Here is a 15,217-nt window from a genome sequence, read left to right as displayed (position 1 = left end):
GCTCAAAACATTGACCAAAGTCAAACATAGCCTTTTAAAGCCAAACCATGAAACCAAGTGTTTCAATTTCAACTTGAACTCTTCCAAATCCCGAACTAACTATCCCCGCAAGTCATAAAACAGTAAAAGCATATACGGAGAGTTTTATTTAGGGAAATAGGGTTCTAGAAAGCAAAATGACCGATCGGGTCGTTACATAAATATTTGTCACCGATAACATTTAATGGACAATATTCTGTCATATTAAGTACGTAGTCTGTTACAAGAGAATATGACATTTACTGCCTATCATTGGCCCTCATAATTGTCATTTATGAGGGGCTTGATCCTAGGATCTTGTTCCCTAGGTGCAATTAAAAATAGTGAGCTCAACAGCCATTGCAGGAGGACCAATTTTTTGACAAACTTACCCTATACATTGTTCAAAGTTCAATAATATTTTGTCTTCTTGCTTATTAATATTGTTATTGTTGCCTCCGGAAGCTCTGCTCCCGGAAACAAGATTTTAGCTATCTGATTTTGATTTCAACACTAAGTCTTACATTCTTGTTTAATTTATTTATCATTTTACTACTAGAAATCGAATTTTTCCGACTGAAAAGTTTTGACGGAACATTGTTGTCGGAAATTTCCAACCGAAACGGTCAAAAAATTAAAAACAATTAGTTACATTTTTATTAAATAACTTCTACTATGTTTCTGATAAAAGTGGTCGCACAGCTGGGCGCAAAAATCCGTGAAGCAAATTTCTGACCGAATATGCCTCTAATTAAAACTCAAATTTACACCGTTGACCGTATTTGCAACCGAATCGATTGCAAAAATTTACAATTCTAATTTGCGACCTATTCTGTCGGAAATATTAAATTTATTAAAAATAAATATTAAATTTTTGACCAAAACGGTCAGAAAGTTATTTTAAAAACCTTATCCCGACTCATTTTATTTCTTTCTCTTCTTTCTCTTTTCTTTCTTCTTCAGCCGCCCCTCATCCCTCCGTCAGTACCTCCGGTAACTCCCTCATCTCTCTCTCTCTCACCTCCCTCCGTCCATCATCTCTCATTTTTTACTAAGTAATTTTTTTTTTCAATTTATCAGTGAATCAGCCGCGCCTCCACCTTCTCCAACGCGGTTACTTTCTCTTCTCCGATGTTTTTCCAGCAAGGTAAGCATTTTATTTGTTAGATTTCTTTTTTTGGCTTTGAAGTCTGAGCAAGTTTAGAATTTCATTTTTTTCACTTGATTTTTTGAAGCAAATTTTTATATTGATTTGTAGGGTTTGTTTTAATTGTTATTGTGAAGATTGTGGTTGATATTTGAGTTCCATTTGACAAGTTTCGGCTTGGTTTGGATCGAACAAGCAAAAAAATCGCAAATTCAAGGTTACAATTTTAAGTTCAAAGGTTAGTTCTCTAAACTTGAAATTGAATTTAGAGTAAATATTTTAACCTTGATTTTATGATTTTGCTTTCATTATTATTTTTTTCTTATTTAATTTGATTTGACGCATACTACAAGTGTAGATGGTGAGCGCACTTATTGTTTTGGTTACACCAAATGTTGATAAGTAATTTCTCATGTTTACTTTTTGATTAGATGATCATTTAAATTTTTTATTAGAAGGTATTCACATGTATATGTTAATTGAATGGCTCAAGCTTTGTTGTCAAACTTAATTATTTCCTGACATGTTTGAAAATAATCTTGATTACCTCAATTGTATAAGAACAAAGTGACAATATTTCTTAAAATTCATTAGTACTTGTAAATTCAAAGAGCTAGCTTTTAAAGCAATAAAAATTAATAGATTGATAGCGTAAGTCAATAGAAAGATTTTAGTGGCTAAAACTTCTTTATAATTAGACTTTAAATTCAAATGCAACTTATAATAAGGCTAGAGGCGCCACACTTTAGTCTTTATATTTTCATTTTTAAAAAAACATAAGTGATGCGTATATGGACTTTATGAATATATAGCAAGCTATTCAAATTTAATTATAGTCAAAGACTTATATTTTAGAATAGGGGTTAATATGAGAGTTCGGGTGTTAGATAATTTTAATGTAGAAAAATATAACGTATTAATTAAAGTGCTTTGGCACAATGATAAATATATTTCAAAAAAGAACCTTTGAAAGAATGTAACTTATTAATTATTTTAAATAAACTAAATTATTTTAAATATCTAAATTCTTATTTTCTCTTTGTGTTAGAGAATTTTAATATAGAAGAATATAAAATATTACTTAAACTATGTTAGCAAATAATAAGTAAAATTAAAAAAAGGAACCTTCGAAATGGTGTAACCTATTAATTATTTTAAATAAACTAAATAATTTTAATATCTTATAAATTTCAAGTTTTTTTTGTTTGTGGAAGAAGAAGAGTGAACATGCAAAGTTAAATAGAGCTTGTACCAAGGGTGGAGTGTTGCAGACCGGAGGTTTAAGAAAAAAGAACATGGGAGATATGTGACTCATGCTGAGGTCTTTGCGGAGACCCATAGGAAGAAGAAGAAGAAGGATGGCACAAGAGAAGGATGGGTTGAACCGCGTGCCTGAGAGACATTTGTATGATCCCAATTCTAATACAATATTATTTTTTTAGGATTATTTTATTTATATAACGTGTATTATTTTTATTTCAGGATAAGTATCATAATGATCTTGATGCATGACAACAAACTCAGCTGGCCCCGGAGGATATGAATGCAATATGGACACAGGCGACGAGTGGCGTGAATAAAGGTATAGATATTATGTAATTATCCATTTTGGTATTAGTTTGAAAGTTACGTGTTTGTGTCACGACCTAAACCCGGACCCGGTCGTGATGGCACCTCTCATGAAGTCAAAACTAGCCGACACTTTTTAATTCCAGTTTTAAGCAATTAAACAATAAGAATTATGTCCAAAACGCAATAAATAACCCAAAGGTAGGCAGTTAACCGAACAATTTGCGGAAAATAAACCCAACACAGCCTGATACCAGAGTGTCACTAGTCACGATCATCTACCAATTCTAACACAAGTATGAAAAGTCTACAAAGCTATTACAAATCCACTAATAAGGGAAAGAGATGAGATAAGGGGGAGAAACAAAGGACTGCGAATGCGAAGCAGTTACCTCGTGAAGTCCAAAGTCTATCGGGAGCTCTCAACTCTCGCTAGCAGGACCAGCAACGCCTGAATCTGCACACGAGGTATAGGGAGTAAAGTGAGTACTCCAACTTAGTGAGTAATAATCATAAATAAAGACTGAAAGCAAGAAATGACGTAGGCACGTTACATGCTATAATGAAGCAGTAAAAAGCCAGTAAAATAGTGAATCAGTAAAGATATATAAAAATCACTTCAGTTTAGTTTAAACTTCATAAAAGGCCTTTTTAACAATTAAGTAGGTAAATGACATGCATTAAGGAAGATAAACACATAAAGGTTCGCCCCTCGGGCACAATGTCAACAAATCCACCCCTCGGGCAATATCTCAGAACAATACCAGCCCCTCGGGCTATATCTCACATCACAATGGGTACCCGTGCTCACTAGAGGTGTGCAAACTCCTAGAGGGACCCCTTACGGCCCAAGCGCAATATCAAGCCATCTCATGGCATCACCACTAGGATCTCGGCCTTATATTAACAAGTCACCTCGTGGCATACAAATCTCAGGCCCCTGGTCTCACAATCATAATCAGTGTTTCCTCACAACATAGGCCCTCGGCCTTACTTAGTCAGAATCTCACAAGCCACTCAGGCAACAGTAAAACATGATGCTCAGCCCAGACTATTATTTAAAATATCATTTAAGTGTTAAAACATGAGTAAACATGGTTGAGTTATGAAAACAGTAGAATATAACATGACTGAGTTCAAGTATAAAGTCAAACAGTGAGAAAATGTCAATAAAATCCCCTAAGGTTCAAATAGTTGGCATGAGGCCCAAATATGGCATTCAGCCCAAAACACGATGATATGAAATAGTTTTCAGTTCAATATGCAATAAAACAATCACTTGGGATGGACTAAGTCACAATCCCTAACAGTGCACGACCCCACGCTCGTCATCTAGCGTGTGCGTCACCTCAATATAGCACAACGATATGTAATCTGGGGTTTCACACCCTCATAACATCATTTACAATCATTACTCACCTCAATCCGGTCAAATCTCTAGCCCGCGATGCCTTTGCCCCTTGAATCGGCCTCCACTCACGTCGAATATATCAAAAAACAGAATTACGGTGTCAAAATATGCTAAGGGAACGAAGCCCAAGCGAAAATAATCAATTCATAGTATAACCCCCAAAATTACCAAAACCCGACCCCCAGGACCACATCTCGGAATTCGATAAAATTCACATCAATAGATTCCTCATCTCCCCACAAGTTCATACATATCAAAAGTACCAAAATCCGACCATAAATGGTTCCTCAAATTCTCAAGTCTAGGTATCTAATACCAAGCCCTAGTTTCCCAAATTTTAACCCTTAAATTCCATTAATTATATCTCTAATCTGTGAAATAATACAATAGGAATGTGTTTTTGGTCCAAAATCCTTACCTCTATGAAGTTCCCTTGAAATCCTTCTTCAAAATCGTCCAAAAAGCTACAAAGTTGACTTAGAAATGGTGGAATAGCTCAAAAATCGCGAACGAAACAATTTATACTTTCTGGCCCAGGGATTTCGCATATGCGGCCCAACTCCCGCTTCTGTGGTACATCATTTGCAGTCAACGAACCGCTTCTGCGGTTTTCACTTAAGTTACCAATATCGCATCTGCGATGCACCTGCCGCACCTGCGCCATCGCAGGTGCGGTTCACCAACCGCTTCTGTGGTCACATCCTTTCTAGCCTCTCTCTACTTCTGTGATGAATCGTCCGCATACGCAGCGTCGCACCTGCGGTCCCCAATCCTCAGGTGCGGAAACAATAGAAGCAGCAAATCTGCCGCTTCACCAAAATTCCAAACTTCTCCGTCAACCATCCGAAATTATCCCGAGGCCCCCGGGACCTCAAGCAAAAACACAAACATACCACATAACCTTATTCAAACTTATACCAAACTTCAAAACACCTCAAACAACATCGAATCAACCAAAACACATCGGATTCAAGCCTAAGTTTCCAAAATCTTCCGAATTCCGCTTTTGATCTAAAACCCAACCAAACCACGTACGAATGACCTGAAATTTTGCACATACATCCCAAATGACACAATGAAACTACTGCAACTCTCGAAATTCCATTCCGACCCCTATATCAAAATCTCACCTATCAATCGGAAAACGCCAAAAATCCACTTTCGCTATTCAAGCCTAAATCTACTCCGGACCTCTAAAACACATTCCGATCACGCTCCTAAGTCCCAAATCACCTCCCGAAGCTATCCGAACTATCAAAATTCACATCCGAGCCCTCTAACATAAGTTAACATCTGGTAGACCTTTCCAACTTAAGCTTCCTCAAAAGAGAATAAGTGTCTCAAACCTTACCAAAAATATTCCGAACCCGAGCCAGCCAACCCGATCATATATAGAACTGATAGACAAAGAAATAAGAAGCAAGAATGGGGGAAACGGAGCGGTAACTCATGAGACGACTGGTCGGGTCGTCACATCCTCCCTAACTTAAATAAACGTTCGCCCTCGAACGAGTCAAGAAAAATACTTGAAGCCTCAAATAGGTGAGGATATCTGCTCCGAATTTCCCGCTCGGTCTCCTAGGTAGCCTCCTCCATGGGCCGACCTATCCACTGCACTTTTACTGAAGCTATATCCTTTGATTTCAACTTTCGAACCTGACACTCCAAAATAGTTGTTGGGTCCATATCATAAGTCAAATCACCAACCAACTGAACCGTGCTGAAATCCAGATATGAGACGGATCCCCAATATACTTCCGGAGCATAGAAACATGAAATATCGGATGCACACTCGACAAGCTGGGTGGCAAAGCAAGCTCACAAGCCACCTCCCCAATCCTTCGAAGCACCTCAAAAGGTCCAATGAACCGAGGACTCAATTTACCCTTCTTCCCAAACCTCATAACACCCTTTATGGGTGAAACCTTCAACAAAACCTTCTCACCAACCATGTAGGACACATCCCGAACCTTCCTATCAGCATAACTCTTTTGCCTCGACTGCGCTGTATGAAGCCTCTCCTGAATTACCATAACCTTTTCTAAAGCATCCTGTACCAAATCTATCCCCAATAGCCTAGCCTTACCCGGTTAAAACCAACCAACTAGAGATCTACACCGCCTCCCATACAAAGCCTCATATGGAGCCATCTAAATACTCGACTGGCAGCTATTGTTATAAGCAAACTCTGCAAGTGGTAGAAACTAATCCCATGACCCTCCGAAATCAATGACACAAGCACACAACATGTTCTCCAATATCTGAATAGTGCGCTCAGACTACCCATCCGTCTGAGGGTGAAAAGCTGTGCTCAACTCAACCTGAGTACCCAACTCTCGCTGCACCAACCTCCAAAGCTGTGAAGTAAACTGAGTGCCCCTATCTGAAATGATGGAAATTGGGATACCATGCAAACAAAAAATCTCCCGGATATAGATCTCTGCCAACCGCTCTGAAGAATAGGTAGTACACATAGGAATGAAGTGCACGGACTTGGTCAGCCGATCCACAATCACCCAAATAGCGTCGAACTTCTTCAAAGTATGTCGAAGTCCAACTACAAAGTCCATAGAGATCCCCTCCCATTTCCACTCTGGAATATCCATCCGCTGAAGCGAGCCACCCAGTCTCTGATGCTCATATTCACCTACTGACAATTGAGACATCGAGCTACAAATTCCACAATGTCCTTCTTCATTTTTCTCCACCAATAATGCTTCCTCAAATCCTGATACATCTTTGTGTCACCCGGATGAATGGAATACCGCGAGCTATGGGCCTCCTCCAGAATCAACTCCCGAAGCCCATCTACATTGGGCACACATATCCGGCCCTGCATCCTCAACACCCCATCATCACCAATGGTCACATCTCTGGCATCATCATGATGAACTTTGTTCTTAAGGAAAAGCAAATGCGGATCATCATACTGGCGCTCTCTGATGAGATCATATAAAGAAGACAGAGAAACCACACAAACCAATACACGATTGGGATCCAAAATATCTAACCTCACGAACCGACTGGCCAAGGTCTGAACATCAACTACAAGAGGTCTCTCCCCAATTTTAATATATGCCAAACTACCCATACTCACCACCTTTCGGCTCAAGGCATCGGCCACCACATTGGCCTTTCCCAGATGGTACAAAATAGTAATATCATAATCTTTTAGCAACTCCAACCATTTTCGCTGCCTCAAATTGAAATCCTTTTGCCTAAACAAGTGCTAGAGACTATGATGATCAGTAAACACCTCACGATACACACCATGCAAGTAATGCCTACAAATCTTCAATGCATGAACTATGGCAACCAACTCCAAATCATGAATATGGTAGTTCTTCTCAAGGGACTTCAATTTAAGAGAAGCATAAGAGATAACTCTACCCTCACGCATCAATACATAACCAATACCAACTCTCGAAGCATCACAACACACAGTATATAAACCTGAAGCTGATGGAAAAACTAACACTAGAGTTGTGGTCAAGGCTATCTTAAGCTTCTGAAAGCTCTCCTCACACTCATCCGACCATACAAATAAAGCACCTTTCTGAGTCAACTTGGTCAAGGGCGATGCGATAGATGAGAATCCGTGAATAAACCGGCGATAATAGCCCACCAAACAAAGAAAGCTACGAATCTTTGTGGCTGAGGATGGTCTGGGCCAACTCTGAATCGCCTCTATCTTCTTTGGATCAACCTGAATACCCTCGCTGGACACCACGTGCCCCAAGAAAGCCACTGAACTGAGCCAAAACTAACACTTGGAGAATGTTTGCATAAAGCTTGTCCTCCCTCAATCTCTACAACACAACTCTCAAATGCTCCGCGTGCTCCTCCTGACTACACGAATACACCAGAATATCATCAATGAAGACTATGACAAACGAGTTGAGATAAGGCCAGAACACGTTGTTCATCAAATGCATGAATGTTGCTGGAGCATTAGTCAGCCCAAAAGACATCACCAAGAACTCATAATGACCATATCGGGTCTTGAAAGCTGTCTTAAGAATATCCGAGTCCCTGATCTTCAACTGGTGATAACCTGAACGGAGATCAATCTTGGAGAACACTCTCGCTCCCTGAAGCTGGTCAAATAAATCATCAATGAGGCAAATGATACTTGTTCTTCACTATTACTTTGTTCAATTGCCTATAATCAATGTGCATCCTCATAGTGCCATCCTTCTTCTTCACAAATAGAACTGGCGCACCCCAAGGTGACACACTAGGCCGAATGAACCCCTTTTCAAGGAGTTCCTGAAGCTGCTCCTTTAACTCCTTCGACTCCGTTGGTGCCATACGATACGGAGAAATAGAAATGGGCTGAGTGCCCAGCACCAGGTCAATACCAAAATCAATGCCCAGTAGGTCTGCAGAAAACACATCGGGAAAATCCCTCGCAATTGGAACAAAATTAATATTGGGAGTCTCTACATCGTCATCCCTCACAAAGGCTAGATACGAAAGACAACCCTTCCCAACCATATGCTGGGCCTTCAAGAATGAGATCACTCCACTGGGAACATAATCAGTCAAACTCGCCACTCAATCCATGGCACACCCGGTAAAGCCAATGTGACTATCTTGGCATGATAGTCTAGAATAGCACGACATGGAGATAGCCAATCCATGCCCAAAATGACATCAAAATCCACCATACACAATAATAAAATATCTACTCAGGTCTCAAGACCCCCTATAGTCACCTCACACAACTGGTACACACGGTCTATAATAACAGTATCACCCACCGGGGTAGATACATGAACAGGTGAAGTAAGAGACTCACGGGGCGTACCTAAATAACGAGCAAAGTATGATGACACATAAGAAAAGGTGGAACTTGGATCAAATAATATAGAGGCATCTCTGTGGCAGACAGAAACAATACATGTGATAATAACATCGGAAGCAATAGCATCGGGCCTAGCTAGAAGTGCATATAAACGGGCCTGACCTCCACCTGATCTACCTCCCCCTCTAGGGCGACCACTGGCTGGCTGAACTCCACCCCTAGCTGACTAGGTGGGTGATGATGAAGTAACTAGCGCTGAAGCCGATGACTGACCCTTCTGCTGATATGGACCCACGAGACGATGAGGACACTGCCTCCACATATGACCCATCTCTCCACACTTATAAAAACTCCCAGGTGCTGGAGAATGGAAATGAAGGGAACCCCTAACACCGGAATGAGTAGCAGATGCACTCGGCATAGAAGATCCCTGAACTGATGGAGCACAGGACGAACTCTGAGCTGGAAGGGCACTAAGTGATAACTGGCCCGGATAAGAACTGTGAGGACCATGACCCGATGACGCCCCACGATAACCTGGGCGAGCTGACTGAGCATGCCTGAATGGACGACCACTGTCGTGCTGGAACTGACCTCTCGAAGGAGCACCACTATAACTACCAGATCCTCGAGGCCTCTTGGCCTCCCTCTCCTCTCACTCCTGGCGACGAACAGACTCAATCTCGCGAGTAATGTCCACAACCTCCTCGAAAGTAGCACCAGTCACCCTCTCCCTGGTCATGAGAATATGAAGCTGATAAGTGAGGCCATCGACAAACCTCCTAATTCTCTCTCTATCTGCCGGAACCAACCAAATAGCACGACGAGCTAACTCAGAGAACCTCTTCTCATACTGCATCACAGTCATCTCTCCTTGACGCAACCACTCAAACTGCCTGTGCAGCTCCTCTCTGTGAGACTGCGGCACATACTTCTCCAGGAAGAGAACAGAGAACTATTGCCAGGTAAAGGGTGCTGCATCAACATACCTACACCTCTCAAAAGTCTACCACCAAGTGAAGGCAGCTCTACCAAACTGATAAGTAGTGAAGGCGACCCCGTTGGTCTCCAGAATACCCGCTGTACGAAGTATTCGCTAACACTTATCCAAGAAACCTTGGGCATCCTCACCCTCTATACCACTAAAGGTCAGAGGCTGAAGTCTACCAAACCTCTCCAACCTACACTGCTCGTCCTCTGGCATGGTAGGAACCACATAGTCTTGAGAAGCTGCAACCGGCTGGGCTGGATGTGCCCCCGACATCTGAAGTCCCTACACGACCTACTCAGGTGTGCGAGCGACAAGAGTCTGATTACCTCCCCCGGCCTGAGAAGTAGCTGCGGCTGTAGTAACTGAGACCGCCTGAGCTAGGCCAGTGCAAACTAATAGGAACTCAGCCAAGGCCTCCTGAAGACCAGGAATCACAATGGGCACAACTGGTGCCTGAGCTAGTGCTGCTTGAGCGTCCATAACTGGGACCTGATCCTAAATTGGGGCGGCTGGTGGATCTGCAGGTGCTGCCCTAGCTACTGTAAGGGCCACACCTCTGCCCCTATCACGACCACGACCGCATCCTCAGCCTCTGGTGGACACAGCTGGTGGTACTGGTGGTCGTCCATCCTAACTGGTAGCGCGTGTCCTCACCATCTATGGGAGAATCAGATAATAGAAGTTTAGTACTCAGATCAACCAATTCGCACGACAAGAATTTCAAGAATATGAAATTTTTCCTAATGGTTCTGCAGCCTATCCAGGATAAATACAGATGTCTCCATACCGATCCGCGAGACTCTACTAAACCTGCTCATGACTCGTGAGACCTATGTATCCTAATCTCTGATACCAACTCATCACGACCCTAAACCCGGACCCGGTCGTGATGGCACCTCTCATGAATACAATGCCAACCGACACTTTCCCATTCCAGTTTTAAGATATTAAACAATAAGAATTAAGTCCAAAAAGTAATAAATAACCCAAAGGTAAGTAGTTAACTGAATAGTTTGCGGAAAATAAATCCAACACAGCCTAATAGTGGGGTGTCACTAGTCACGAGCATTTACCAATTCTAACACAAGTCCGAAAAGTCTACGAAGCTATTACAAAGCCACTAATAAGGGAAAATAAATGAGATAAGGGGGGAGAAACACGGGACTGCAAACGCCAAATAGCTACCTCGTGAACTTCAAAGTCTGTTGGGAGCTCTCAACTCTCACTAGCAGGATCAGCAATGCCTGAATCTGCACACGAGGTGCATGGAGTAAAGTGAGTACTCCAACTCAGTGAGTAATAATCATAAATAAAGACTGAAAGCAAGAAATCATGTAAGGCATGTTACAGGCTATAATTAAGCAGTAAACAGCTAGTAAAATAGTGAATCAGTAAAGATATGTAAAAATTACTTCAGTTCAGTTTAAACTTCATAAAAGGACTTTTTAACAATTAAGTAGGTAAATGATAGGCAATAAGGAAGATAAGCACATAAAGGTTCGCCCCTCGGGCATAATGTCAACAAATCTGCCCCTTGGGCAATATCTCAGAACAATACCAGCCATTCGGGCTATATCTCACATCACAATAGGTACCCGCGATCACTAGGGGTGTGCAGACTCCTGGAGGGGACCCTTACGGCCCAAGCGCAATATCAAGCCATCTCGTGGCATCATCACTAGGCTCTCGGCCTTATATCAACAAGCCACCTCTTGGCGTACAAATCTCAGGCCCCCGGCCTCATAATCATAATCAGTGTTTCCTCACAACATAGGCCCTCGGCCTTACTCAGTCAGAATCTCACAAGCCACTGGGGCAACAGTAAAACATGATGCTCAGCCCAGAATATTATTTAAAATATCATTTAAGTGTTACAAAATGAGTAAGCATGGTTGACTTATGAAAATAATAGAATATAACATGACTGAGTTCAAGTATAAAGTCAAATAGTAAGGAAATATCAATAAAAATCCCCTAAGGGTTCAAATAGTTGGAACGAGGCCCAAATGTGGCATTCAGCCCAAAACATGATGATAGCAAATAGTTTTCAGTCAAATATGCGGTAAAACAATCACTCGGGATGGACTAAGTCATAATCCCCAACAGTGCACGACCCCACGCTCGTCATCTAGCGTGTGCATCACCTCAAAATAGCACAACGATGTGCAATCTGGGGTTTTAAACCCTCATAACATCATTTACAATCATTACGCACCTCAATCTGGTTAAATCTCTAGCCTACGACGTCTTTACCCCTTGAATCAGCCTCCACTCGCGTTGAATCTATCCAAAATCAAAATCACGGCATCAAAATATGCTAAGAGAACGAAGTCCAAGCAAAATTAATAAATTTTATAGTATAACTCCCAAAATTACCAAAACCCGACCCCCCGGTCCCACCTCTCGGAATTCGATAAAATTCACATCAATAGATTCCTCATCTCCCCACGAATTTATACATATCAAAAGTACCAAAATCCGACCATAAATGGTCCCTCAAATCCTCAAGTCTAGACCTTCAATACCAAGCCCTAGTTTCCCAATTTTATCCCTTAAATTCCATTAATAATAGCTCTAATCCGTGAAATAATCTCATAGGAACGAGTTTTTTGTCCAAAATCCTTACTTCTATGAAGTTCCCTTGAAATTCTTCTTCAAAATCGTCCAAAAAGGTCCAATGTGGAATAGCTCAAAAATCGCGAACGAAACAATTTATACTTTCTGGCCTAGGGATTTCGCATATGCGGCCCAATTCCAACTTCTGCGGTACCGCATTTGCGGTCAACGAACTGCTTCTGCGGTTTTCACTTAAGTTACCAATATTGCATCTGCGATGCACCAGCCGCACCCGCACCATCGGAGGTGCGGTTTACCAACCGCTTCTGTGGTCACAACCTTTCTAGCCTCTCTCTACTTCTGTGATGAATCGTCTGCAAATGCGGCGTCGCACCTGCGGTCCCCAATCCGCAGGTGCGGAAACAACAGAAGCAGCAAATCTGCAGCTTCACCAAAACTCCAAACTTCTCTGTCAACCATCCGAAATCACCCCGAGGCCTCCGGGACCTCAACTAAAACCATAAACATACCCATGACCTTATTTAAACTTATAACAACCTTCAAAACACCTCAAACAACATCAAATCAACTAAAACACATCAGATTAAAGCCTAAGTTTCCAAAATCATCCAAATTTTTCTTTTGATAAAAAACCCAACCATACCACATCTGTATGACCTGAAATTTTGCACACACATCCCAAATGACATAACGAAACTACTGCAACTCTCGAAATTCCATTCCGAGCCATCTAACATATAAGTCAATATCCGGATGACTTTTCCAACTTAAGCTTCCTCAAAAGAGACTATATGTCTCAAACCTTACCAAAACCTTTCCAAACCTGAGCCAACTAACCCGATCATATATAGAACCAATAGAAAAAGCAATAAAAACAGAAATGGGGGAAACCGAGCGATAACTCATGAGACGACTGGTCGGGTCGTCATAGTTTGCTTTCTTACTCATTTTACTTTCTTTTCATTATTTCTCATAAAAATAAATTAAGGTAGAGTCTACGAGCTTGGAGTACAGCCATCCTCGAGTCGTCCAGCAGCATTATTGTAATGACCCGACTGGTCGTTTTGGGAATTTGCACTTCGTTTGGTATTTAAGGGCTCGAGTATCTCCGCATGATGTATTATGACTTGCGTAAATCATCGGTATTGGTTTTCCAGTTATCTATAATCGATTTGGAAGAATGAACTTCGAGAGTTGAGTACTAAGTTAGAAGAGTTGACCAAGTTTGAATTTTTAGTATTTGACCTCGGAATGGAGTTTTGTCAGTTTTGTTAGCTTCGTTGGGTGATTTTGGACTTAAGATCGTGTCCGGATTGTGATTTGGAGGTCCGTAGTTGAATTTTGCTCGAAATGGCGAAAGTTGAATTTTTGGGAAATTTGACCGGGAGTGGACTTTTGATATCGGGCTCGGATTTTATTTTCGAAAGTTGGAATAGGTCCGTAATTTCAAATATGACTTGTGTGCAAAATTTGAGGTCAATCGGAGATGATTTGGTAGGTTTCGGCATTGCTTGTGGAAGTTGAAGTTTCAAAGTTCATTGATTTCGACTTGAGGTGTGATTCATCGTTTCGAGGTTGTTATGCGTGATTTGAGGCTTCGAGTAGGTTTGCCTTGATTTGATATGGCTCGGACACTCAATTGTGATTTTATAAGTTCTTGAAGCTTAGTTTGATTTTCATGTGTTTTGGAGTCCGATTCGTGTTGTAGAAGTTATTTTGATGATTTGAGAGCGCGAGCGAGTTTCTGTTTTAGACTTGTGTGTATATTTGGTTTGGAGCCCCGGGGGCTCGGGTGAGTTTCGGATTGGTTTCGGAATGTTCTTGCATAGTTTTTAATTCCTTGTTTCTGAAATTTTCGCATTTGCGAGGTTTTGATCGCAAATGCAGCCATCGTATTTGCAAAGATACCCCGCATTTGCGAAGCTTGGGCGACTTGGCAGTTTTTGCATTTGTGATGAACCAGTCGCATTTGCGAAGGCTGGTCTTCGCATTTGCGAAATTTTGTGTTGCAAATGCGACCTCAGCAGGCATCCTTTAGGTAAGCAATTGCGAACCCCCTGTTGCAAATGTGACACCTGCAACCTGTCAAGTGCTGAGAATTCCGCGTTTTTGCTTCATTTTTCACATTTTTGAACCCTAGATTCGAGGTGAGGCAATTTTGAGAGGGTATTGTCATGCGAAATCATTGGAAATGTATATTTAATCAATTTCCAACTATATTTCATAATTTTATACAAGATTTAACATCAAATTCATGGGAAAACTATGGAAAAATTTGGAGATTTTGTCAAAGTTTTGGAAAATGAAAATGTGAGATTTTGGAGTCGAATAAGACTCGGTTTGAAAACAAAATGTATATTTGGACTCGTGAGGCTGTAGGTAGTCAAGACCTACCCTTGGATTCGGGTTTTGACCGGGCAGGCCCGGGGTTTGACTTTTATTGACTTTTGGGAAATCTAATAAAAATCACAGCTTTATTAATTGAAATTGTTTTCTCTTGCATTGTGTTGTGTATTCAAGTCATCATTGGGTAGATTGAGTTGAGCGGAGGCGAATTTATAGAGTTAAAGGCTAAGTTGAGTGTTGAATTAGCCGAATCGAGGTAAGTGTTTTGCCTAGCTTTGTTGAGGGTATTTTTCCTCCTATTTGCTATTGTTTGCCACATGCGGGGGTGATACATATATGAGGTGACGAGCA

The sequence above is a fragment of the Nicotiana sylvestris genome, chromosome 10 (genome assembly GCF_000393655.2).
Source record: "Nicotiana sylvestris chromosome 10, ASM39365v2, whole genome shotgun sequence".
NCBI classification, from domain to species: Eukaryota; Viridiplantae; Streptophyta; class Magnoliopsida; order Solanales; family Solanaceae; genus Nicotiana; species Nicotiana sylvestris.
The sequence above is the reverse complement of the archived record's forward strand: the minus strand, read 5'-3'. Positions refer to the sequence as shown.